This window comes from Rattus norvegicus, chromosome 5 (genome assembly GCF_036323735.1).
Source record: "Rattus norvegicus strain BN/NHsdMcwi chromosome 5, GRCr8, whole genome shotgun sequence".
In the NCBI taxonomy this organism is placed as follows: domain Eukaryota; kingdom Metazoa; phylum Chordata; class Mammalia; order Rodentia; family Muridae; genus Rattus; species Rattus norvegicus.
The window spans coordinates 27,476,559-27,501,929 of record NC_086023.1 but is presented as its reverse complement, the minus strand read 5'-3'; the positions used below and the strand labels follow the sequence as shown (position 1 = coordinate 27,501,929).

At 42.9% G+C, this 25,371-nt stretch overlaps 1 protein-coding gene and 1 long non-coding RNA gene across 8 annotated transcripts in view; both read left to right on the top strand.

Moving 5' to 3' along the window:
- Window positions 1–25,371, top strand: part of Asph (aspartate-beta-hydroxylase) — a 212,587-nt gene that overhangs the window by 109,590 nt on the left and 77,626 nt on the right. The gene's annotated exons all lie outside the window — the stretch shown is intronic.
- On the top strand, window positions 44–7,452 carry LOC120102823 (uncharacterized). The gene is made up of 2 exons (XR_005504630.2): window positions 44–1,004; window positions 1,363–7,452. It is a non-coding gene; the product is annotated as an uncharacterized LOC120102823 (long non-coding RNA).

The following is a 25,371-nucleotide window of genomic DNA, read 5'->3' as shown; positions in this document are numbered from 1 at the left end:
ATGATCTTCTAAGAACAGCACATGCTAGTCTCTGCCACCCTTGCTCCTTCTCCATTGCCTTCAAAAAGTGGTTATAAATATTTTGATGAAATTTTTTTCTCCATCTTTATTAACTTGGGTATTTCTTATTTACATTTCAATTGTTATTCCCTTTCCCTGTTTCCGGGCCAACATCCCCCTAACCCCTCCCCCTCCCCTTCTCTATGGGTGTTCCCCTCCCGATCCTCCCCCCATTACCACCCTCCCCCAACAATCACGTTCACTGGGGGTTCAGTCTTGGCAGGACCAAGGGCTTCCCCTTCCATTGGTGCTCTTACTAGGATTTTCATTGCTACCTATGAGGTTTTGATGACATTTTAATGAAGTGTTTATTCCAGTCCACTTAGTATTAAGCAGGCTGAACATCTCATATGTGGGCTTCCTTGGTACGGTTACTTCCCTGTGTGTTTTTTTTTTACACATTAGCTTCATGTGCCTCAAAAGACGAAGTATTTGTGTAAGCTCAACACACAGAGGCAGGAGCACAAGAAACAGTTCCATTCTCTATTGTTCTAGAGAACTCAGACTGCGCATAGGGACATCACATACTTCTCGTCCATAGCAACAAAGTATACACACAGATACCAAAAGACTCGATGAGCTAGGAAGCTTGGGAAATATAAAGTGAGACGTTTGATACTTCCCTTAATAATCACCTATGGGGACAAGAACTGCGCACTTGGCTGTGAAGACACCAGTCACGAAGGGACAATCACTCCACCTATGCATCTGGCCTGCATGAACTTGGTCAAGGCCTCTCTGCCTTGAATGGCCACATTGTTAGGTCTACACAGTTTAGCTGCTCATAACATGCTTTCGCTCACCACTTCTAGCAGTCCAAGAACACAAAGTACCCTTCACTATTCGTACCATCATCCCATCTGGGCTTTGTTGTGCTGGCTGGTGTGTCAGTTCAGACCGCAACCCTCTGTCTCAGTGATCTCGCCATATTACAGAAGAACAAGGTAGAAACCGCGCTTAAGTCAGCTCAGTCCAAGAGCTTGGAAAAGTAATCTCAACCCCACTCCACAGCTGTGAGAAGCGGGTCTGGGGTAACTGCCGTGCGAGATTCATTATCGCCATCACGCTCAACAGCCACGGCGGTGTCGGTGCCTCCTAAAATACATCGGCGGTTATTGTCTGATTACTTCTACAGATAAGTTAATTATAGGAGATTTCTGACTCTTACATAACTGATTTAGAGAGAAGTTTAATTACAGCAATTTTAGGGATTTAAATAAGCTCAGCATATATTACCAGTCACGGCAAGTAGAGTCGAGGCTTTTCAGCTGTGTTGAAATACCCATTTGCTTTGTTTCTTAGTTTTCGTCACAGGGTTTCAGCTCTACTGTAGGACGCATGATGATCCAGGACACCTGTTTCCACCAGAGTGCTGCCTCAGTCAAGCGCTCTGCAGGGCCGTAATAGCAACTTCCTCCTTATCATTAAAATCCCATTCCGATGCTCCCCATTGAGCTCTCCAGATTTGCCAAGACTAATTTGTGTAATGATTGTGACAATGTGGGCAAGAAAGGAAAACAAGCTACTTAAGGGGAGAGAAAGAAAATGTTAGGGCATTTTTAAATGGTCTGTTAGCATCTCGATTTCTTTTAAATCGAAGAGAATTGTGGCACGTTAAGCCAGAATAACTCCCGTGACTTTATCAACATTCTTTCTATCAGTATACTCAATCAATTAAACATGTTAGTTATGTATGCCTAGACTAACTTAAACTTGCAAGAAAATGTGCTATAAATAGAACGATGGGTAGTTTATTTAAATCAGGCGTAAAATTAGCAGCATTAGCGTTAGTTCAAAAGGGACAGTGAGAATTACCTTATTCAGAGTTCCATAACTCCATAGGCCCGTTCCTGTAGTGTTTTCTATTTTATGGTTCTATGGGTAGCTTCTGCTGGCCTTAATAGTAAGTAATTCTTAGCATATAATTTTATATTTCCCTTAAACATAAAGATTTTATTTACTGTAGAAAGGGCACAGTCCGCTTCTTACCCATGGTTTTGCACACTCATGGTCAAGGATGCCCAAATGCAGAAATCCCTGTCTGAAGGACACTGTGCTCCAGCGTCTAAGAGATTCGCCTCACTTCACCTCGGCACACGGGGACTGACTGGGTCAGCTCAGATCTCCCTGAGGACAGTGTAGTGCACTATTTTGATAAAGGGGTGGGACCATCGCCATAACACCTATTATAATACATGGCTGTGCTTGTTCTGTCTCATTCGTTGCATTTGTTAACCCATGAGTGTGCCGTTTGTGAGTCGGACTCAAAAATGGGTGTTCACGTACAGACAACACGTTGTCGATGGGGCTAGCCGGGCCTACAGTGTTAGGCAGCTGCTTGGGCTATATCTCCCATCGGTAAGGTCACGCCATCCCACCAGTCATAGAGAAAATAGACAAGATCCTGGCTGTTTTGCTCTGGGCAACCTAGTTCATTCTTCCTGGGAAGAAACCTGTCTACCATTTTATGTAGCACCACAGACTGTAGAGCATACCTTTTCTTTTTATTAGAATGACCCTTCTTCCCACACCTCTCTTGCCCTTCTTCTGTCTGTCTCACCTGCAGACGTCACCCTTTCTCCTCCTTTCCTGTCCCTCACAGATTTAAACCAGAAGTAAGGGAGAATGATTTGAGAAATTTCCAGCTTTCAACTTCAGGTATTATGGGAGATGAGTGTGGACATTTCTTTAGTCTGGGTTTTCTGATAAGGGTGGTCATGACTGCACTGATGCTAATGGAGGGAACCCTGAGGGTCCTTTAGTGCTTCAGGTGGTACCTGAGGTGGGTGGGACCCCCCCAGGCCATGCAAGTGCAAGGCACTCGCTTCCACTTCCAGGCTGCAGACTGGGACTCCTGACTCCACTCTGCTCCTCACTGACCAGTCCGTCCAGTGGGAGACACCTTCTCTGAGAGTCTTAATTGCTCCGCTGTTAGAGGAAACTGACTTGGTAGGGCTTAGGCACTGACTGCAGGGCGTCTGCAGACATGGACACAGCAGTTACTAGCGCTGACTGCCTATGTGTGTGTGGTCACATGATTTGGGGAAATGGAAGCCTGATGTCTTTCACCTTGTGGTTTCACTTCCCGTCGCCTTTTCCTGATGGTCTTGCTGTGCCTTCCACTCAGACGGCAGCAGCTTCAACTGGATGCTAGGATGGACCTGCTTCAGGTTTCCAGGGAGAACTTTTTGTTTTGTCTGTTAACATACTGAAATAACAAGAAAACACAACCAAGGGTTGTGGCCCAGTGCCACACGCCTATAATCTCAGCTCTAGCAGGGGCGGGGCAGGGGCAATTGTCACAAGTTTGAGGCCAGCCTGATTTATGTAGCAAGCTCCCAGGACAGGCAAAAGAACAAAACTTAATAAATAAAATAACCAAAATGATTAAAATAGCTTTCATGGTTCTCTCCCAGATCATTCACTAGTAGGTGTACTGACTACTTAAGGCCAATGTGCGTACAGTTGTTTTACAAATTTTTGCATTTTTCCAGTTGGCTGTGATTGAAGCAGAGAGTGTAGGATTTATTTACTTATTTTTGAGTTACTATTTCTCTCTCTCTCTCTCTCTCTCTCTCTCTCTCTCTCTCTCTCTCTGTTTCTCTTTAAGAAGACATCTGTATGTGCACAGAAAGGAATTAAGAGAAAGTATTTTATGTATTCTAACATTTTCTTTTCACTCTGTCTTGGGGCCACAGCCATTCTTGCATGGCATTGCCTTTTAGGCTTTTCCTCAAGTATCCAGCAGGGGTTATATTCATGTAAAAGTTCGATGCATTCTGATACCCTCTTATTTTTAATGACCGGGTAGTAGGTTGATACAGAAAGGAACTGTGGGACTTCCTGCTCATAGCAAACTCATCTCTCTTGCAGAGAGCAGCAGTACTGGGGCATGAGGGCCAGTGCTATCTGCAGAACACTTTCTGCAGGATAGACTCCCTCAGCCCTGGCGGTCTTACTCTTTAGAAAGCAAGCAGGCCTCATTTTTCTTCCACTATCCAGAGAGATACACACTTTCTCTACTCTGGGTCCTCACTGTGCTGATGGGATCACCATCTGTCTGTCCTGTCCTGGTTCTTGTGCTGGGTTTTGTTCGCATCCCCCTTTAAGTGTTCATTGTCTGGAGCCTGGTTTACTGTGTTACCTGCCATCCTAACCCTGCTCATGTGTGTGAAGCACACTGAAAGATCAACTCAGATAAAATATGTTTACATAGCATGGCGCCTTCAGTTGTTACCCTTTAGGTAAAAGCCAGGGTTTGATGAAGTTGTGCTTCAGGTAATAAACCTTAATTTTTATGCTTCCTAGAAATTTGACTCCTCCGCCCCTGAGGCTCACTGGCTCCCAGTGTGTGCACTGACGACGGATCAGTGATGTTATTCAGTGAGCCAGAGGCTGGACATAGCATTAATTGCAAATTATAGCCTGGACATAAAACCAATGAACTTGGGCGAGCATTTAATTTCTGGGCCCTGTCACTTTGATTCATACGGCATCTCGCTTTTTTAACTGCTGCCGCGAACCCCGCGTGCGTCTCTTGGCAGTATATTTTTTTTTTTCCATGGCATCTGCAGACAGTCACGAGAGTCGAACAGTATAGGACCCAGCAGGGTATGTGTTGTTGTGCCATTAATTGCGTACCTCTGTGCCTCCTGAGGAAGGAGGCCAGAGGCAGATTGCCTTTTACCCCCTGAGAAGTATGATAATAGCTTGACAGTGTGCTTCCTTCAGTATTTCTCAGTGATTATGAAATGCAAGTGAAGAGACTTGTTGGAAAGGGGGGAATAAGAAAGAGAGAGAGAGAGAGAGAGAGAGAGAGAGAGAGAGAGAGAGAGAGAGAGAGAGAAGTATCTTTAAATCACATCTCAGATTAACAGCATCGAGCAAGGTTAGTGCGCTGGCGGTGGACGGGCGGCCACTTCTGCTTTCTCAGGCACCAGGACTCAGTTCTACTGAGCTTTTAGGATCAAGGGTGAGTCTGAGTGTGGCTTTGGGCGCTGAGGTCGTCACTGAGAACGCAGAAAATTTGAGAGCATTAACCTGTTCAGCCACTAATGTAGTCCCCCCCTGCTCTCCATCATGTTCTTTCCTGCCATTTGTGTGAAATCACTTATTTTAAACTGGAGGGTCGCTGTCCTGAAACAACACAAAGGAGCCTGGAGCAGAGCCGAAGTCTCTGCTCTGTCCTGTTTGTCCTGGGACTCTGAACCCATCGCTTGGTCTCGGGGAACATTTCTTTCTTCGCTTGTGAAATAACGTATACTCTCTCATTCCTGCGGTTTCTGTCTACTGAACGTGACTGTGTCGCTTTGTTCCTTGTACATTGCACTACAGATGTCACCAGCTCGTACCATTCCCTCTCCCTGTGATGGATTAAAGACAAACAAAATGTAACAAAACGAAAAAACAGGAAGCCTAGGGGTCTGAAACAGTAGTGAATATCTCTAATCCCTGGCTCCCAAAGATGAGAGAGAGGCATGTCCTGAGTTCAAGATCACTCTGCCTCTATCTAGAGTCTCAGACCACCAAGGCTATGACAGATCCAGCCTCAAAAGAAACCCAAAATGTAGTTTTAAGTAAAATTTACATGGTCTCCAAATTCAAGTGTTCTAGCAATCGAGCGATCTGTATTGGTTCTTGTTGCACAAGGCTCTGGGTGAACACGATGACTTTCTGACATGACAGCCTGGTTACTGTTCCTAATGTCTTAATTGCAAGAGAAGGATGCCAATTCTCTGGGGCTGGTTCTCCATGAAGTGTGTATTTAGGGAAAGTGAACGTCCACTAGCTGAATGAGGTGCAGGCATGTTGGGGAGCCATTAGAGGGAGGCTTGTGATGGCATCTCATTAAATAAACAGCCAGTGAACTTTTCTTTCCACCTTGGGTGTTAACGTGGAGTTTGAAAACAGGCAATGGAAAAAAGCTAAATGCTTAAGGGATTTTTGGGGAGACTCAACAGTGCCATTAATTTCCATGTATGCTTTAAATTGCTAGAGTAAAATAATGTATTCAGCAAAGAAGCAAGTTCCCTCTTCCTCCCATGAGTCTCCTTGATTGTGCAATTGGTATCTCATTCTTTAATTAAACTTGTCCAAAGATAGGATCAGCTAAAGTGTTTACTGTATAAATAGTTTTCATTCCCAGTGTGCAAGCTTAAAACGGTGGTATAAAGAGTTTGCCATCTGTTAAGAAACCAAAACATGTGGTGTGCTGTTGCATAAAAATAAACCACACATTATTCATACAAAGGATCACAGCATAATATATCTTGGGGGATGACAATAATTTGTGATATTGTGGAATGTCACCACCTTCTAAGTGGTGGTGTGTTCAGACATGCATTATGAAAAGCAACATGAACGTGTATAAGCATAGGAAATCGAGTTTTATTTTCAATACGTTTTCCCTCTCTTAACATCTGGTCATTCATTTATGACAGAAATTTAAATAATTCCTCTCCCTTTGCTGCGTCCTCGTGGCCCTGCGGTCATCATATCGCAAAGGATCTGTCTATTGCTACGTTATTTCTGCTTATGTGTGTACCAGAAAGGCTTCAAGCTGGTCTGTTATCCTCACCATTAAAGCCACAGTAACACCACACTGTCTGCAGAGCAAAGTCTTCCTTCTCCAGAACATTGTCAGAGAAACAGGTCATCTGACTTCAGGCCACCTTGAGGCCTTGGCCCTCACCCTGGAAACCCCTCCATGGTCTCTCTGAATCCTTGAAGTTACTTCCTTTCTGTTTCAACGTCCCCAGTTTCCTTCATGTTGGAATCAACTTTCCTCCTTCCTGCTCCCCAAGTTAGATCTGCGTTTTAAAGGCTCCAAACACTGGATTTGTCTAAATTTCCTTTCTCACTGGCCCAAGTAGAGTGCCTGTCTGTGGGTACACTAATTCCTATTTTGGCTGGTCACTTCCAGCTTGGTGTATGCATTGTGGACCTCCCCATTATCTGAGGCATTTGGGTGTGTATTTATATTTGGTGTAGTTTTGAATCTGTTGCCCTAACTAGCATGAGGAGAGGCCTCAGTAAGTGTGTGCTAGAGTGCCTGGGAGCTGCTCTTAGCATGGCTGACATACTGCCGGATCCTGTGTTGGGGTTTCCCACCGCACAATGGATGCAGCTGTTTAAACTGATTGGGAGATTCAGTCCTGTCTGACAGGGCTATGTGAGGAGTTTTGACATTTCAGACAGGATCAATATCACAGTCTTTGGACTTTTTAAGATTTCTGCAAAACAACAAACAAATTATAAACACTATCCAGGACAAGTGTGCAACCGTGGTATTCACAATTATTCTTTCTTTACCTTAAAGATTTATTTTTAATTCTGGAGTGTGTGTGTGAGTGTGTGTGTGTGTGTGTGTGTGTGTGTGTGTGTGTGTGTGTGCATACACATGAGTGCAGGTAGAGAGGAAAGAAGAGAGCACTGGATTCCCCGGGGCTGTTGTTCCAAGAGCAGCATGTGCTTTTAACTATTGAGCCATGTCTCCTGCCCCTCAGAATTATTCTGAGTTTTTCTTAAAAATAGAATCTTACTGTAATTACGTTTTACATGTTTATTGTAATGCTTTTATTGATGTGTCGTAGGCAGGATAAACTTCAGGAAACACAATCTGAGGGTTTGACCTGTGTCACAGCAAAGAAGTTACCACCATGCAGATAATACTCACACCCGGGGAATCAGAAGTCCCCTGTACTCTCTGCGTCCCATCTTCTGTCCCTCCCCACACCACACAGTCACTGATAAACCCAGGTTCCTGGGCATTTGCCTTCCTCTTCCAGGACTCTGGGTTAGTGGAATTATAGAATGTACTTCAAATTCTATTTGAAGGTGGAGGGGTTTTTGTTGTTGTTGAAGATGTAGGTATGTGTGTGTGTGTTTGTTTGTTTGTTTGTTTATTTATTTATTTATTTATTTATTTATTTATTTATCCTATGTATATGAATACACAGTAGCTGTTTTCAGATAGGCCAGAAGAGGGCATTGGATCCCATTACAGATGGTTGTGAGTCACCATGAGGTGCCGGGAATTGAACTCAGGACCTTTGGAAGAGAAGAGCAGTCAGTGCTCTTAACCGCTGCGCCATCTCTCCAGCCTGAGGGTAGAGATTTACTGAGCAGTTAGTTTGCGATTTGTGCAACAGTATTCAGTAATACCTTGTAGGTTGATGTCATTATGCAGGTAAAGGCAGATACAAGGTAAAAACAAGACTTGTCATTGGACAAGGAATGGAGGAGGGAACAAAGTTTTAGAAGGAAACGGGGAGGCAGGAAGGAGCAGAGAGGCAACATGGAGGCAGATGTAAATGATCCTTGCCATGCATCTCTACGTAGATTGAGGTTGTTATGAATATTTCTTAAGGGGTGGATTTCTATAGGTCAATTTATCTTATCTAGGTGGGCAGTTTATATCTTTATTATTTGGTGGTGAGTTTATCGTGTGGATGTATTGTGGATTGGAAGTTTAACATATAAATCTGATTGATAAATTACAGCTTCTTGAGTCCTGATTTCACTGGGTAATTGGGAGTTTATACTTTAACTACCAGGGCACGGTTGTTGGGAGCTTGGACAGAGTTCGTGGCAGGGGCCACGATAGGCCAGCCCATGCTGGACTTCTAGAGCCCTGATTTTACCAGGTTGCTGAACCAGAGAGTTCACGGCTAGTAGCTAGCCACTAGGAGAGATGCTAACCAGAGATAAATTATGGTTAATTCCATATGGCCCCACGGGTGCCAGAACTGACTCTAGAGATCAGTGTGGCAAGGTGCCACGCTGGAAGGGCTCTCGGATTGCCTGGGTCTGGGAGTACCTGAGGGCAGCTTGGAGCTCCTGAGATAAAAATACCCTGCAGTGCCACGTGGCCCTACGGGTGCCAGCACGGCACAGGGTAAAAGGTTAGGCATTTTTTTTTAAATATATACCAGGACAGTACCTTATTTTTATTGACAAGTGCTGTGGATTTTATTGCTATACTAGAGTTCGTTCATCAGTTGACTCGCAGGCGTTTGGATTAGTTCCATCCATGTACGAAGTCACTGTGAAGACACGTACTTTCATTTTTCTTGAGGTTTATAGGAGTAGAAAGGTTGTATTACATGGTATGTCTTTAACTTCTGGAGAAATTCCTAAGCCATGTCAAATGGACGTACAAATTAATTTCAGGCTCTCTTGATCACGTGTCAGTTCTTGGCCACCCTTGCCAAGATTTGTTACTCGGCCGCTGCCGGCTGTTGCGGCCACTCCGATAGCTCTGTGTTTATTTCTCATTTGGTGTTAGCTTTCATTTTCCTAAGACGGATGGTTTTGAACATCCTTTGTTGAACTTCCTCATATTACCTTGTCTTGGAGGAAGTGTCTCTACCTATTTTTTTGTATTTTTTTTTTTATAGGTATGCTTGTTTTGTTTCATCTTGAGTTTGGAGAGTATGCCGCGGTAGTTTCAAAAAGTAGAAAACATTATCTTGCAAATAGCTTCTTTCACTTCTTCATCTATATTGTCCTGGTATGATAAATAGCCTTCATTGATTTTCAAATGTTAGCCTAGCAGTGTACGGTTCGGAGTTAAGCCTTACTGTACAGTTCCCTTTGTCTTGTTGGATTGGGCTTGCCAGACGTTTGCCGAGAATCCTTTGCACCTGTGTTCGTAAAGCACACTAGTTTTTAGTGTTTTTTTTATGTAATGTCTTTGTCTGCTCTTGGTCTTGAGTAATGCTGGCTCATGGTGTAGGTTGAGAAACAGTCTGTTTTCTTCAAGAGTTTCTGTGCTACTTCTTCCTCAGATACTTAGTAAAATTCTCCAGTTGAGATTATCGGGCCTAGAGTTTTCTCTGTGGGAAGATTTTGAACGGCAAGTTTAATTTCTTTAATTGACAAGCATATTCAGCTTAATTCTTTATGACTTACTTTTTTAAGTTTGTATGCCTGCAAGCCAGAAGAGGGCACCGGATCCCATTACAGATGGTTGTGAGCCACCATGTGGCTGCTGGGTATTGAACTCAGGACCTCTGGAAGAGCCATCTCTCCAGCCCCTGTCAGCACTCTTTAACATCTGAGCCATCTCTCCAGCCCTACTTCTTAAAGTTTGTGGCTTCCAAGAATTTTCACTTCATTTTATCTGGTTTCCTTAATTAATTCACCTGACATTGTCTGTTCCCGTACTCTCCTCTCCCCATCCTGTTCTCCATTCACATCTCCTTCCGTTTTCTTTATTTTCGTTTTCTTGAGTAGGACCTGGTCACCCTGTCTGCTTTTAGAAGTTTCCCTTTAAAGCTGGTTTGAGAAACAGTTTCTAGGGAACCGTTGTCTCATGAGTTATGTAAGATATTTAAAACATTGTCATATTTAACCATAACTTTAGTATTTGAAGGAAATACCCCCTTCTACTGTACTGCTATTTGTTGCTATTAATGGCTTGCTTCTACATTATAGCAACTTATATGTTTAAGTCCCTGGTTCTACTATAAATTAAAATCATGTATGTTTATAATGAGAAATGTACCAGTTAAACACATAACTTTTCCCCTGTTTGTTAAACTATCAGAAATAGTTTTACCCCTTTTCGGTTGCCCAGATAAGGGTAAGCATTTCTCATTCTCTGGAGACCAAGATAGTCACAGTTGGGTTGCTTGCCAAAGGTCTGCATCTTCTATCCACCATTGCTCCCAAAAGCCAAGATTCAGAACTTCTGTAACACCAGGTGTGCAGGCGCTCGTTTTGGTTTCAGGAACAAATCTGAAAGATTCGGTTGAAATGTCTCTTATTCTGATCATATTTGTATTAGAGCTTGACAGTGATATCTCCACATATACCTGTACCTATACATCATATACCTGTACCAATGCATCATATACCTGTACCTATACATCATATACCTGTACCTATGCATCATATACCTATACATCATATACCTGTACCTGTACATCATATGCCTGTACCTATATATCATATACCTGTACCTATACATCATATACGTATACATAATCATAGGAATTACGTGCTGATTGAAGGAAGTCACTATTATGCTGACAAACGCCCATTAAACCTACAGAACCTGTTGAGAGTGAGGCAATTCAGTGAAAATCCAGCATCAAGAACTCTCTTGTAAATCCCTAAGTCGTTACTGTTGCCATACAGTCCTCTGTGTGTCGATGTATGAGAGATGTTGTACCTCAGAGTCACTTGCTGCTTACCCATCATCGGGGTTTGGGGGTTCCTATTTTTTTTTTTAGGTTCTCCCAGAGACAGTGGTCCATGGCCAGGCTTGGAGATTATATGAAGGGCATTGTTTTGATATTCATGGGAAATCACTTTCACAGAAACAAAGCTCCTAAAGGAAGAGTTCAAGTACTATTAATCACCATTTAAACAAAATCAGTGCAGTTTGGAAGATAGTTTTCTGACATACATCGTTGACAGTGGAGGCTTTACAGACTTTCATGGCTGATAATCAGAGACTACAGATCTCATTTTAATGACCGCCAGTTATTGCATTGGGCAGTAACGCTTTGGGGGTTGTTAATATGGGTAGTAGCCTTATGCATTTCAGCCACGCGTGATGCTTTTTGAACATGTACATATTCAGTCGGCTTCTCTGCCTTCTCTACGTTGAATGTGTCAATGTCTCTACATTGAGTTGTGCTTGCTGCTGAGCAGGTCCCTGTCCAGCCACTGTCGCCCTTACCCATTCACTTGCTGAGGCTGGGGCCTATGCTTTGCCTGTGCTGAGCATGGGATCCAGCTTGGGGCTGCACTTCCAGCTTCTGTCTTGTGTTGCTTAATACTCAGTTAATGGTTAGAGAAGCGGAGGACAAGGATGGTCAGAACTGAGTCTGGAGTGAAGCCAGGGTTGAGCTCTTCCCTCCTGAACCTCAGAGGGGGCATTCGTAAGACTGTGTAAGAGTGTGGCCCGCCTTGGCACTGATGGGCTTTCTGTTACCTCTAAAAGACCGCATCGCTTAGTGTCTAAAATTTCTAATTTAGCATATGGGGTCACATCTGTTGAAGGATTATTACTTTAGGAGGGGAATGATGTATAATTTATTAAAATAACCCTATGGGGAGGCAGCCAACTCCATTTAATGAACTGAAATACTTCCTGCCTCCATGGAAGGCTCCCAGCTGCACCTCACGGTATTTCCATCAAGGGGGCAGAGGAAAACAGTCGCCCTTTATAGAATGTTTACTGTGTCAGATTAGTTAGTGTCTCTTAGCTGAAAAAAATATTTATGTTCCCTGTTCAGGGTAAGCTTTGAATATTGGACTCCTGCTGGTTTGTAGTTGGTATTTAATTCTGAGGAGAACAAAGGTCCATTATTCTTCCACCAGAGGAGGCCAGGAAGGAGGCCCTGTCCACTCTTCCCATCACACTGTGGCTGAAGCCTGGCAGCTTAGCCAGAGCATCTCCCCAAAGTGGTCCAAATGTACCCCTTCTCCCACTCCTCCTTGTGAAGTGTGTAGCCTTAGAGAATGAAAACCTCACAAGGGGTTACTTCTGGCACATTAATTTTCCTTTCTCTCACAGCAATAACACGGAGAAAGGCTCCTGCCGGAAGCCCTTCTATGACCGTCTGCTGATTGGGTTTCTCGACAGCAGAGAACGTGTCTGTCTCTCAATTTCCTAGCAAACTGATTGCAGAGCCAGTGGGATGCAGAGCAGTAGGGAAGGCCTTGCACAATTCCCACCTTTAAATGAAAGAGAAAATGGCTGCGGGCTCCGGCCCACATTCCCTGCTGCTCTCCTAGGAACACTCCAACGTAGATGCAAGCCTGCTTGTCCCGCGCTCAGCAGAGAGATTTCCATCAGAAATCTCTCTGTAGGGGCTTACTTGCTTGCTTACTCTTCCTTCTAACGTGTCTTCATGTATGCCTTATGTTGAAATTTGTCCGTGATTTTGTTTTAAAAACATCAAATGTAACCTCTGATTTTAAGTCAGGAAGATTAGTATGTATATTAGGATGTGCCCTTCATTGTTACTTACCAAGATGACCGTAGCGAAATTGCTCTGTTAGCTTTATCCTGCATCATAGGTGGGAAGCACATTTTCCTCGGGCACTATAATACAATCTCATATTTCTTTCCCTTTAATTATTTTGCATTACAATGCCAACCAACCAGAGCTCCCAGGGACTAAACCACTACCCAAAGAGTACACACGGACTGACCCAGGGCTCCAACTGCGTATGTAGCAGTGAATAGCCTTGTTGGGGCACCAGTGGAAGGGGAAGTCCTTGGTCCTGCCAATATTTGACCCCCAGTGCAGGGGAATGTTGGAGGGGGAGCAGTAAGGGGGGTTGATTGGGGGGGAAACACCCATATGAGGGGCGGGGGGGATGGTGGCTTATGGACAGGAAACCTAGAAAAAGAAGTGTAAACAAAGAAATATATCTAATAAAAAATAAATAAATTATTTTGCTTTTCAAATTAATTAATCTTGATGAATTTGCATCAGATTCTACCTTTGGTAACTACTGTAATAAAAGCCAGTCACTAGTATTTTTCATATTTCTGAGGAATACATGTTGAAGTTGGGTATCCTTTACCTGAAATATTTGGAAGTAGATTTACAGTATTTTGGAATATTTACATATGCGAAGTCAGATGCCTTGCGCTTGAGAAACCAGTCTTGTCATACAATTCAGTTATATTTCATATTTACTTGATTCATATAGACAAGTTATTTTTTATATTGAAGGTTATATTTTATATTGAAGGTTAATCTCAATTGTCGGCACTATGAGATATAAAATCACCTGAGATACAAGCCTCAGGGACTTTATCTTGATTATTTTAATTAATATTGGAAGACTCACCCATGGGTGGTACCATTCCCTAAGCCTATTTCCTGGACTGTATAAAAAGGGGAGAAGTGAGCTGAGCACAGGGATTCTTCACTCTTTGCTTCCTTGTGGTGGGTACAACCATATGCCTCAAGCTTTTGACACCCTGACATGGCCCTTCCCTGATGTGATGGAACCTGGAACTGAATTAAAAATAAATCTCTCCATCTTTGAGTTTTGTCAGGATATCTTATAATACTAACAGGAAACGTAACTAAGACATTAATTTTTTTGCATGAAACAAAGTTTGTATGTATTGAAGTATCAGATTTGTAACAACGTGTGTTACTCAGAAAGTTTCAGACTTTTGGGCATGTGACTAAAATTCCTTCACTTGAGGGAGATGAAAACAACCAGATTTTTTTTTTTAATGATTTTTTAAAAAAGATTTATTTATTTATTATATTTTTACTAGATATATTTCTTTACTTACATTTCAAATGTTATTCCCCTTCCCAGTTTCCTGTCTATAAGCCCTCCTCCCCTCCCCTCCCCTCTCCCTCCCTCTCCCCCATACAGGTATTCTCCCCTATTTGAGTACACTGTAGTTGTCTTCAGACACACCAGAAGAGGGCATCAGATCTCATTACAGATGGTTGTGAGCCACCATGTGGCTGCTGGGATTTGAACTCAGGACCTCTGCAAGAGCAGTCAGTACTCTTAACCACCGAGCCATCTCTCCAGCCCAGTATCCCTTCTTGTAAGGTCCAAACACAAACCAAGTTGGGACTTCATTAGAGTTTATCTTGGGGAGCTAATGAGATATTTAGGCTTACTTAGAGTAATGGGTGGGGCATTATATTCATTCAAGAGCATGGATAACCTTAAAGAATCCATACTGGAAGGTATGCATACAGCAGGAATGATAGCTTCCTGTGCTGTGTAGACGGGAGCTGCTCCACTCATCCTTCCTGTCTTAGTTTGGGTTTTACTGCTGTGAACAGACACCATGACCAAAGCAACTCTTATAAGGACAACATTTAATTGGGGCTGACTTACAGGTTTAGAGGTTCAGTCCACTAATCGTCAAGGTGGGAGTATGGCAGTGTCCAGGCAGATGTGGTACTGGAGGAGTTGAGAGAGTTCTACATCTTCATGCAAATAAAGCCAGGAGCAGACTGGCTCCCACATGGCTAAAAGAGGGTCTCAAAGCCCACCTCCACAATGACACACCTCCTAATAGTGTCACTCCCTGACCCAAGCATATTCAAACCATCACACTTCCCCAGTTATAGCCTCTTGTTTCTCCCAGAGATCCTACAGCCACATACAGTGAGTGTAGAATTGCATAGAGTTTGTGTGTTGGGGGGGGTAGCTTAATGCTGGGGTGAGGGTTCCATGACCCAACCTGCCTTGTTCCTTCCTTCCAAGAGGAAAGGTCAACAAACATACCTGTGATGATCTTTGTTGAGCAGGCCTACCCTGGGCTATAGAAAATTGCAACAGTTTGGCTAGGAAGATAGCCTGTACAACAGGGCATTTCAGATTTGCGTTTTGTTGGCTTGCACCTCTACCAAAGAATTGTTTGACCATAGAGAAAATGTGAAATTAAAAAAAAAAAAAAAAGAAGAAAGCCTTTACACATTTACTAATAAGATAGCTAATACAGATTTCCCGTTGAATCGAAAAGGCAGAATTTTAAAGCACATTAAGAAGCCATGTGTAAGAATCATAACTAATGTCGCTGTGGTGCTTGATGCCTATGGCTATCCTTTGTGGCAGACAGGTAGAGTCAGATACCTTCATTACGCTGATGGTAACGGTGGCTTAGCCCCATGTTTCAAACAAGTGGCAGCCCTGAGACTCACACCCTTGTCTTTCTGTGTGCTTGTGTAATCTAACTGGGTGCTGAAGACACAAAATAAAGGGAAATTACTATGGTTTTATAAAGTTACCTTTGTCTTTAGAGACAGTAATACAAAGTTGGTAGTTCCTTCGCACAATGTGTTACTTACACTAATGCTTAATTCCACTCTGCCACCATGAACAAAGCTGTGAACAGCCCACTCTCCCAATGTCTGGGACCGACGCCAGAGATAGGAAGCAGTTGTAAAGACTGTTGGCATTGCAGTCTGCTGGGGACAACCTGAGACCCAATTTTGACTCCTGCTGTTCACAGAATCTGTGTCCTAGGTAAGGGACACATGGTTAAGTTTCTAAGTGCTCAATAAATGATGACTATATATCAACAATGAATTCATCCCCCTGGTAGTAACTGGCACCCATAAACAGGACTTGGGATTGGTGAGGTAGGAAGATTACCTCAGGCAGTGGGTTCAAGGCCAGTCTAAGTAACACAGCGAGACCTTTGTTTCATTAACAAGAGAAAAAGAATTTTGAGAAGCCCAGAATGTAGCTCAGTGGGTACTATACTTGCCTGGCATTCACAAAGCCCTGGGTTCAGTCTTAAAACCTAACACGATGACTCATGTCTATCATCATGTTGTAATGGAGGCAGGAGAGTCAGATGTTTAAGGTCATTTTCAGATGCATGGTGAAATCAAGGCCATCCTAGGCTACCTGAGACTACATCCATACAGAGGGAGAGGGGGGGGCGGGGGAGGGAGATGGAAAAGGAGAGGGGGAGAGAGAGAGAATTTGATAACATGTTATATAAAAGCAAACTGTGTTATGGAGTTTTGCTGTCACGCTAAAAATAGCTGAACTTTAGAAAACTAGAAGCTGCACCCCTGTCCTGTCATATCTGTTCAGGTCTAATAAATTCACTAAAGACTTAGAATACGACATGTGGAATACATACCAGTGCCCTCCTTGGGGTGTTCTATAGGAAACCGTTTGAGCCTACCTTGCTTCTTTTTCTTGTCTTCCTCTTCTGTCCTTCCTGTCAACTGAACATTTTGGGTTAGATATTCTTTAAAACAGTGTTCTCTGTTTGTTGTGTACCTATGTTTCTTACAACTGCTGCTTTTGTATACTTTTGTATACTTTTGCTGTCAGTATACCTGAATTGCAAACTGATCCTGCTGCCATCCCTTCTAAGATGTCTGGGTTTGTTCATGTATTCATACTTTCAGAAACAGTTCTTAAGGATTTCTCTATGGTGGGTCAAGTGCCAAACTACTGGGTATCAATGATGCTAAGGTCAGTTCTCTCCTTGTTGGAACAGGCCTGCAAGGGGAAGAGGGTCAGAAAGTAATGAGAAAGTTGAGTGCTGTTCATACATCCACATTAACAGTATGAGGAGTGCTTCCTCCTCCCCGTCCTCCCTCTCCTCCCCTTCCTCCTCCTCCTCCACTCCTCCATCCTTCCTCCTCCTCCTCCCCCTCCTCCACTCCTCCATCCTTCCTCCTCCTCCTCCCCCTCCTCCACTCCTCCATCCTTCCTCCTCCTCCCCCTCCCCCTCCTCTTCCTCCCTTTCGTCTTCTTCCTCCCTCTCCTCCTCCTCTTCCCCCCTCTTCCTCCTGCTCCTCCTCCTACTACTACTTCTACTTCTAGAAATAAAATATAGGCACAGAAAAGGTATTCTTTTTTGATGAAGGATCATAAATGACTTCGCTTTAAGTTAGGATCACAGGTAGTGAGATAGATGATCCTTTAACAGAAGTCGTGGAAGAGTTTGCCAAATAGACAAAACACCCCAAAAAAGTCAAGTATGCAGTTTTGCAGCATATTTTGAAGCTGCATATAGGAAATGTAGGCTTCACAGATAAGTGTCAGAGGATGAAAACAGAGCTAGGGGGCCAACTTGGGAAGGATGCTGGTCCAGGAAGCACAACAGTGAAGAAACTCAAGGTAGATACTATTCCCTCAAATAAGTAAAGCATTTCAGGGGGGTTTGTGGGACATGTTCACACAGTTAATTTAATGCCTATCTTTAATTAGTAATCACGTATATCAAAGTGGCAGCCGCAGATAGAAGCAGATTCCCTGTCTCTCTGTGTGGCTTCTGTCTTCACGTAGACTCCTTTGTCTGGGTGCCAATGCCTAGGTCTTACGTTGCACTGGTCTTTTGGGTGTGCTGTGCGTTCATCCTCTGCAAACCTTACGATCACTGAGCATGTGCGTGGACTCCGTTGGCTCTTGCAGCAAGCTTGGCATCAGTAAGTAGGCTCCATCTTTGCACAGGCAGACTTCGAAGCAGCCTTGCACCTTCAGCCCACCAGAGTCTAGAAAATTCAGGTTTTGCTAATACACGAATTGGTATTTTGTGACACCAGACTTTAGTGTGTCTGCCCTTTTGCTTAAAATGTAAGCAGCTAACAAGAGAGGTACAGCTTACTGATTGCCTTCATTTTCTGTGCTGTCATGGGGATAAAATATTTTGACGAAAGCCACTTAAAGGGTAAGGGATTGTTTCAGCTCACGCTTAAGCTGGAAGTCCATCATTGCGGAGGAAGTCACAGCAACAGGAGCAAGGCACACTACATCTGCAGTAAAAAAAAAAAAAAAGGCACGCATGCAATGCATGCACTCAGTACTGAGTTACAGAGTAATTACGTCTTCCTCTGCCTAGAGGACTACCCTTACCTGGGTATAGCTATGGTTTCTGTCATTCCCAAGACCATTCCACTTCTTCCCAGATATATTACTATTACTCCTTCCCTACCATGTATAACTGTGGGCTGAACATCTCTAATCTCAAAGTCAGAAATGATGCAGGCTCCAAAACATTGTTGTGCACTGATAGAATTCCACAGGCAGAAAATCCCATATCCGATGTGATGCATATCATTCAAAACACAGGATCACTCAACTTGTGTGTGTGTGTGTGTGTGTGTGTGTGTGTGTGTGTACACATGTGTAATGTATGCATACATGAAACAGATGAAAGATTTCTTATCCTAAGTATTTTGTACACAGAACATGTACTTACCTTTCTAGTTTTCCCTTTAATATCTTTTTCCCCAGTAACACTTTCTGTGGTTAGGATAAGTGCTTTGCAATGGCTGTGTACTGAAGTCTTTGTCTCCAGCTCGTGGTACTACTGGGAGATGACAGAGCCTTTAAGAGGTGGAGAGGACTGGATACAGAAAATGTGGTACATCTACACAATGGAATATTACTCAGCTATCAAAAACAATGACTTTATGAAATTCATAGGCAAATGGTTGGAACTGGAAAATATCATCCTGAGTGAGGTAACCCAATCACAGAAAAACACACATGGTATGCACTCATTGATAAGTGGCTATTAGCCCAAATGCTTGAATTACCCTAGATGCCTAGAACAAATGAAACTCAACACGGATGATCAAAATGTGAATGCTTCACTCCTTCTTTAAAAGGGGAACAAAAATACCCTTGGCAGGGAAGAGAGAGGCAAAGATTAAAACAGAGACTGAAGGAACACCCATTCAGAGCCTGCCCCACATGTGGCCCATACATATACAGCCACCCAATTAGACAAGATGGATGAAGCAAAGAAGTGCAGGCCGACAGGAGCTGGATGTAGATCGCTCCTGAGAGACACAGCCAGAATACAGCAAATACAGAGGCGAATGCCAGCAGCAAACCACTGAACTGAGAATAGGACGCCCGTTGAAGGAATCAGAGAAAGAACTGGAAGAGCTTGAAGGGGCTCGAGACCCCATATGAACAACAATGTCAAGCAACCAGAGCTTCCAGGGACTAAGCCACTACCTAAAGACTATACATGGACTGACCCTGGACTCTGACCTCATAGGTAGCAATGAATATCCTAGTAAGAGCACCAGTGGAAGGGGAAGCCCTGGGTCCTGCTAAGACTGAACCCCCGTGAACTAGTCTATGGGGGGAGGGCGGCAATGGGGGGAGGGTGGGGAGGGGAACACCCATAAGGAAGGGGAGGGGGGAAGGGTTTGTTTGCCCGGAAACCGGGAAAGGGAATAACACTCGAAATGTATATAAGAAATACTCAAGTTAACAAAAAAACAAATGTAAATAAGAAATACTCAAGTTAATAAAAAAATAAAATAAAATAAAAAAGAGGTGGAGCCTCATGGAAGTAGGTCAGCTGACTTAAAGGATCCTGGGATTCCCAGCCCCTCCTCATCCTCCTTTGCTTTCTGTTGCTCAAAGTGAGCAACTTCTTCCTCTTTGTGCTCATGGAGTACTGCTTCAGCCCAGAACTGAAATCTATTGAACATGGACTAAGACCTCTGAAAACGTATGCCAAAACTAACCTTGCCATCATATAAGTTCAGCATCTGGTTTATCGTGCAGTAATGGAACACTAACTTTACACAAGGCTCTAGCTTCCTTCTAAAAATATCCTGTTGAAATTCCAAGCACGATCATGACCTTTAGAAGGTTAAGACTTTGGATTTTCTCTACTTGGTGACTAATGTAAGATAGCCTAGTCAGTGTTCACTGCAGGGCCTTGTAGATGTTCTCCCAACATATGGTGTCATTTCCTATTGGTAGGATTGGCATTTGTTGACATTTGAAGGAATTGGAGCTTTGTTTTGGACATTCTTGGATCAACAAGATTTCTTTGAATAATGCAGTAGCATAAACCACCTGCATTTCAGAAAGATTCTCAGACTTGTATGACACTGTAGGCATAGAAAACAGGTAGAAATGTCTTAATTTTTCATTTGTTTTTATTGGAGAAATTGTTTTGCTTGTTGTCTGAGTGAAGGAGTTCATGTGAAATGTGAAGATTCTGGGTCTTTTGTAGGTGGCCAGCTTCTCCGATATACATTTTCTATGACCTAAAGGGAAATGAAAAAAACAATCATGACTAATTTTTCCATGCCTTCTACTGTTCTTGTCCTTTTTAATTGTATTTGTCTTGATACCTCAACTATAGCATAGTAAAGGAAGCAAGGATTTGAAGTGTAACAGTCACATTTGCTTGTACTTCTGGATAAAGACCTGTATCAACAGCAATTGGAAAATAGAAGTCTCCGCTGTAACATAGACAGAGTTCTAACAAACCATCTTAAGCGATCCAAATTCAACAAAAATAACCATCCTTCCCAATCCCCTATGTGATTACTTTGAAAGGCTCAGTGGCTGGTCATGATGGTGCAGGTCTATAATCTGAGCTACTCAGACAACTGAGGGAGAAGGATTACAACTTCAGAACGTGCCTGGGATGTAGAATGAGTAATGAGTTCAAATCTGTCTTTGAGGAATTAATGATATCAAGCCTCAAAAATTGAAAGTAAGAAGAAAGGAATATAGGTCAGTGGTGGAGCGTGTTCCTAGCATGTGTTAGACTTGGGATTCAATCCCTGGGCCATGGGAGGTGGGGTGGGGAACGAACTCTAGTAAACTGATTAAATTGAGGAAAACCAGACACAGGGGCTTTCTGAGACTGAAGAGGCCTTAAGAGAACCAGACAAAGCTCTTGTTTGTAGATGAGAACATTGAGGCACAGGGAACGAGAGAAAGTTTGCCTGCTCTTGTCTGCTCTCAGGACCAGAATCATCATTCCTGTAACTTGTTCATATGCCTCCAGAATAAGTATGGGGTGAAAGTTTACAACTGAGAAAACTTCCCTATGTTTATAAACATTCAAAAATAAAACTAACCATGATAGGCTAAAACCTGAATTTCAGTATGAAAAATGGGGCAGACTATTTTCTTGGTAGTGGGTGCTATGAGGTTTTAATATTTTCTGTGTGTTTATGCTGTTATGGAAATATTGTGGGACTACGGTGGTTACATATGACTCTTTCTAAAAATGAGATGTTTTATTTATTTACATTTCAAACGTTACCCCCTTTCCTGGTTTCCCCTCTGGAAACCCTCTATGCCATCCTACCCACCCTTGCTTCTATGGGGATACTCCCCCATCCACCTACCCACTCCTACCTCCCCACCTGCATTTCCCTGCACTGGGGCATCAGCCTTCCCAGGACCAAGGGCCTCTCCTTCCATTGATGTCCAACAAGGCCATCCTCTGCTACCTATGCAGCTGGAGCAATGGGTGCATCCCTGTGTACTCTTTGGTTGGTTTAGTCCCTGACAGCTCAGGTTGATCTAGTTGGTTAATATTGTTGTTCTTCCTATGGGTTGCAAACCCCTTCACCTCCTTCAGTCCTTTCTCTAACTCCTCCACTGGGGACCCTGTTCTCAGTCCAAAGGTTAGCTACAAGCATCCACCTCTGTATTTGTCAGGCTCTGGCAGAGCCTCTTAGGAGACAGCTATATCAGGTTCCTGTCAGCATGCACTTCTTGGCATCTGCAATAGTGTCTGGGTTTGGTGACTGTATGTGGGATGGATCCCCAAGTGGGGCAGTCTTTGAATGGCCTTTCCTTCAGTCTCTGCTACACACTTTGTCTCCATATTTCTTCCCTTGAGTATTTTGTTCCCCCTTGTATGAAAGACTGAAGACCACACTTTGGTCTTCCTTCTTCTTGAACTTCATGTGGTCTGTGAATTGTATCTTGGGTATTCCGAGCTTTGGGGCTAATATCCACATCTCAGTGAGTGCATACCATGTGTGTTCTTTTGTGACTGGATTACCTCAAGATGATATTTTCTAGTTTCATCCATTTGCCTAAGAATTTCATGAAGTCATTGGTTTTAATAGCTGAGTAGTACTCCATTGTATAGATGTACCACATATTCTGTATCCATTCCTCTGTTGAAGGACATCTGGGTTCTTTCCAGCTTCTGGCTATTATAAATAATGCTGCTATGAACTTTGTGGAATATTGTGGAGCATGTGTCTTTGTTGTATGTTGAAGCATCTTTTGGGTATATGCCCAAGAGTGGTATAGTTGGGATGTCAGTACTATGTCCAATTTTCTGAGGAACCACCAGATTTACTAGACAAAGTTGCCCACTCTCCCTACCTGTTCAATATAGTATTTGAAGTCCTATCCAGTGCAATTAGACAACAAAAGGAGGTCAAAGGGATACAAATTAATGTCACTATTTGCAGATAATAGTATACTTAAGTGATCCAAAAACTTCCACTAGATAACTCCTAAACCTGATAAACAACTTCAGCAAAGTGTCTGGATATAAAATTAACTCAATCAGTAGACTTCCTCTACTCAAAGGATAAACAGGCTCAAAAAAGAAATTAGGGAAATGACACGCTTCACAATAGTCGCAAATAATGAAAAAGACCTTGGTGTTACTCTAACTAAGCAAGTGAAAGATCTATATGACAAGAACTACAAGTTTCTGAAGAAAGAAATTGAAGATCTCAGAAGATGGAAAGATCTCCCATGCTCATGGATTGGCAGGATTAATATAGTAAAAATGGCCATCATGCTGAAAGCAATCTATAGATTCAATGTAATCCCCGTCAAAATTTCATCTCAATTCTTCATAGAGTTAGAAAGAGCAATTTGCAAATTCATTTGGAATAAAACCTAGGATATTGAAAACTATCCTCAATAATAAAAGACCTTCTGGGGGAATTACCATCCCTAACCTCAGGTTGTATTACAGAGTAATAGTGATAAAACCTGCATGGTATTGGTACAGAGACAGGTAGATCAGTGGAATAGAATTGAAGACCCAGAAATGAACCCATATACCTATGACCACTTGATCTTTGACCAAGGAGCTAAAACCACCCGGTGGAAAAAAGATAGCATTTTTAGCAAATGGTGCTGGTTTAACTGGAGATCAGCATGTAGAAGAATGCAAATCGATCCATTCTTATTGCCCTGAACAAATCTTAAGTGCTAGTGGATCAAGGACCTCCACATAAAACCATATACACTCAAACTAATAGAAGAAAAAGTGGGGAAGAGCCTTGTACACATGAGCATAGGGGAAATTTTCTTGAACAGAATACCAATGACTTATGTTCTAAAATCAACAATAGACAAATGGGACCTCATAAAATTACAAAGCTTCTTAAGGCCAAGGACACTGCCATTAGGACAAAACGGCAACCAACAGATTGGGAAAAGATCTTTAGCAATACTACATCTGAGAGGGCTAATATCTAATATAAATTAAGAACTCAAGAAGTTAGACTCCAGAGAACAATATAACCCTGTTAAAAAATGGGGTATAAGTGAACTAGACTGTTGGGGGGAGGGCGGCAATGGGGGGAGGGTGGGAAGGGGAACACCCATAAGGAAGGGGAGGGGGGAGGGGAATGTTTGCCCTGAAACCGGGAAAGGGAATAACACTCGAAATGTATATAAGAAATACTCAAGTTAATTTAAAAAATGGGGTATAGAGCTAAGGAGAATTCTCTGCTGAGGAATATTGAATGGCTGAGAAGCACCTAAAGAAATGTTCAACATCCTTAGTCATCAGGAAAATGCAAATCAAAACAACCCTGCGATTCTACCTCACACCAGTCAGAATGACTGAGATAAAAAACTCAGGTGTCAGCAGATGCTGGTGAGGATGTGGAGAAAGAGGAACACTCCTCCATTGTTGGTGGGATTGCAAGCTGGTACAATCACCATGTCAACGTTTTCTATGGTACCTTCTGCCCCTGAGATTCTCTCTTCTGTCTCTTGTATTCTGTTGGTGATGCTTGCATCTATGACTCCTGATCTCTTTTCTAGGTTTTCTGTCTCTGGGGTTGTCTCCTTTTGTGATTTCTTTATTGTTTCTATTTCCATTTTTAGATCCTGGATGGTTTTGTTCAGTTCCTTCACCTGTTTGGTTGTGTTTTCCTGTAATTTTTTAAGGGGTCTTTGTGTTTCCTCTCTAAGCACTTCTGTTTACCTGGGTTGTCCTGCATTTCTTTAAGGGAGTTATTTATGTCTTTCATTATCATGAGGTGCTTTTAAATCTGAATCTTGCTTTTGCAGTGTGTTGTCATATCCAGGACTTGCTGTGGTGAGAGAACTGGGTTCTGATGATGCCAAGTGGCCTTGGTTTCTCTTCTTAGGTTCTTGTCCTTGCCTCTGACCATCTGCTTATCTCTGGTGTTAGCTGGTCTTGCTGTCTCTGACAGAGCATGTCTTTCCTGTGAGCCTATAGGTGTGACAGTACTCTCAGGAGACCAGCTCCCTATGGGAATTTGAGTCCAGAGAGCTGTGCCACAGGGTTAACTCCAAGGTGGAGATGGAGACTGGAAGGATCCTGTCCCCCATGTGACTCTTTTACTGAGCATTTTATCTTTCCACAGACTGTTCTGGCCATTCCAGACTGCTAATAATTTTTTCTTTTAAATAAATCTCATATTAACTTAAAGTTCATGCCTGGTGACACAGAGGACATGGGGCAAAGCTACAGAGCCTGCAGGGAAGCCCACCATCTGGGGCTCAAATGGCTTTCCTGGAGGCCCCCTCTCCCTCTGCCGACATGGGAAATGCCAGTCTTCACCGAGATGATAAGGCGGGAACAATGTGCAGCCGAGAAGTTGCATTGTTTGCCAATATTTCCCATCTCTTTTGAAAACAAGTTCTCATTAACTGAGAACTCGGAGCGAATAGAGGGGATGGGGGAAGACCGGAGCAGTCATTTTTGTGATATAAACAGTGGGATTAAAGGTACTTACAGTTTCAGCTTCTGGGGAGAGATGAGTGAAGATGGCCTTGGGTCATAAATAATAACCGACTTATCAATGCCCAGCCCCAGAATTCGCA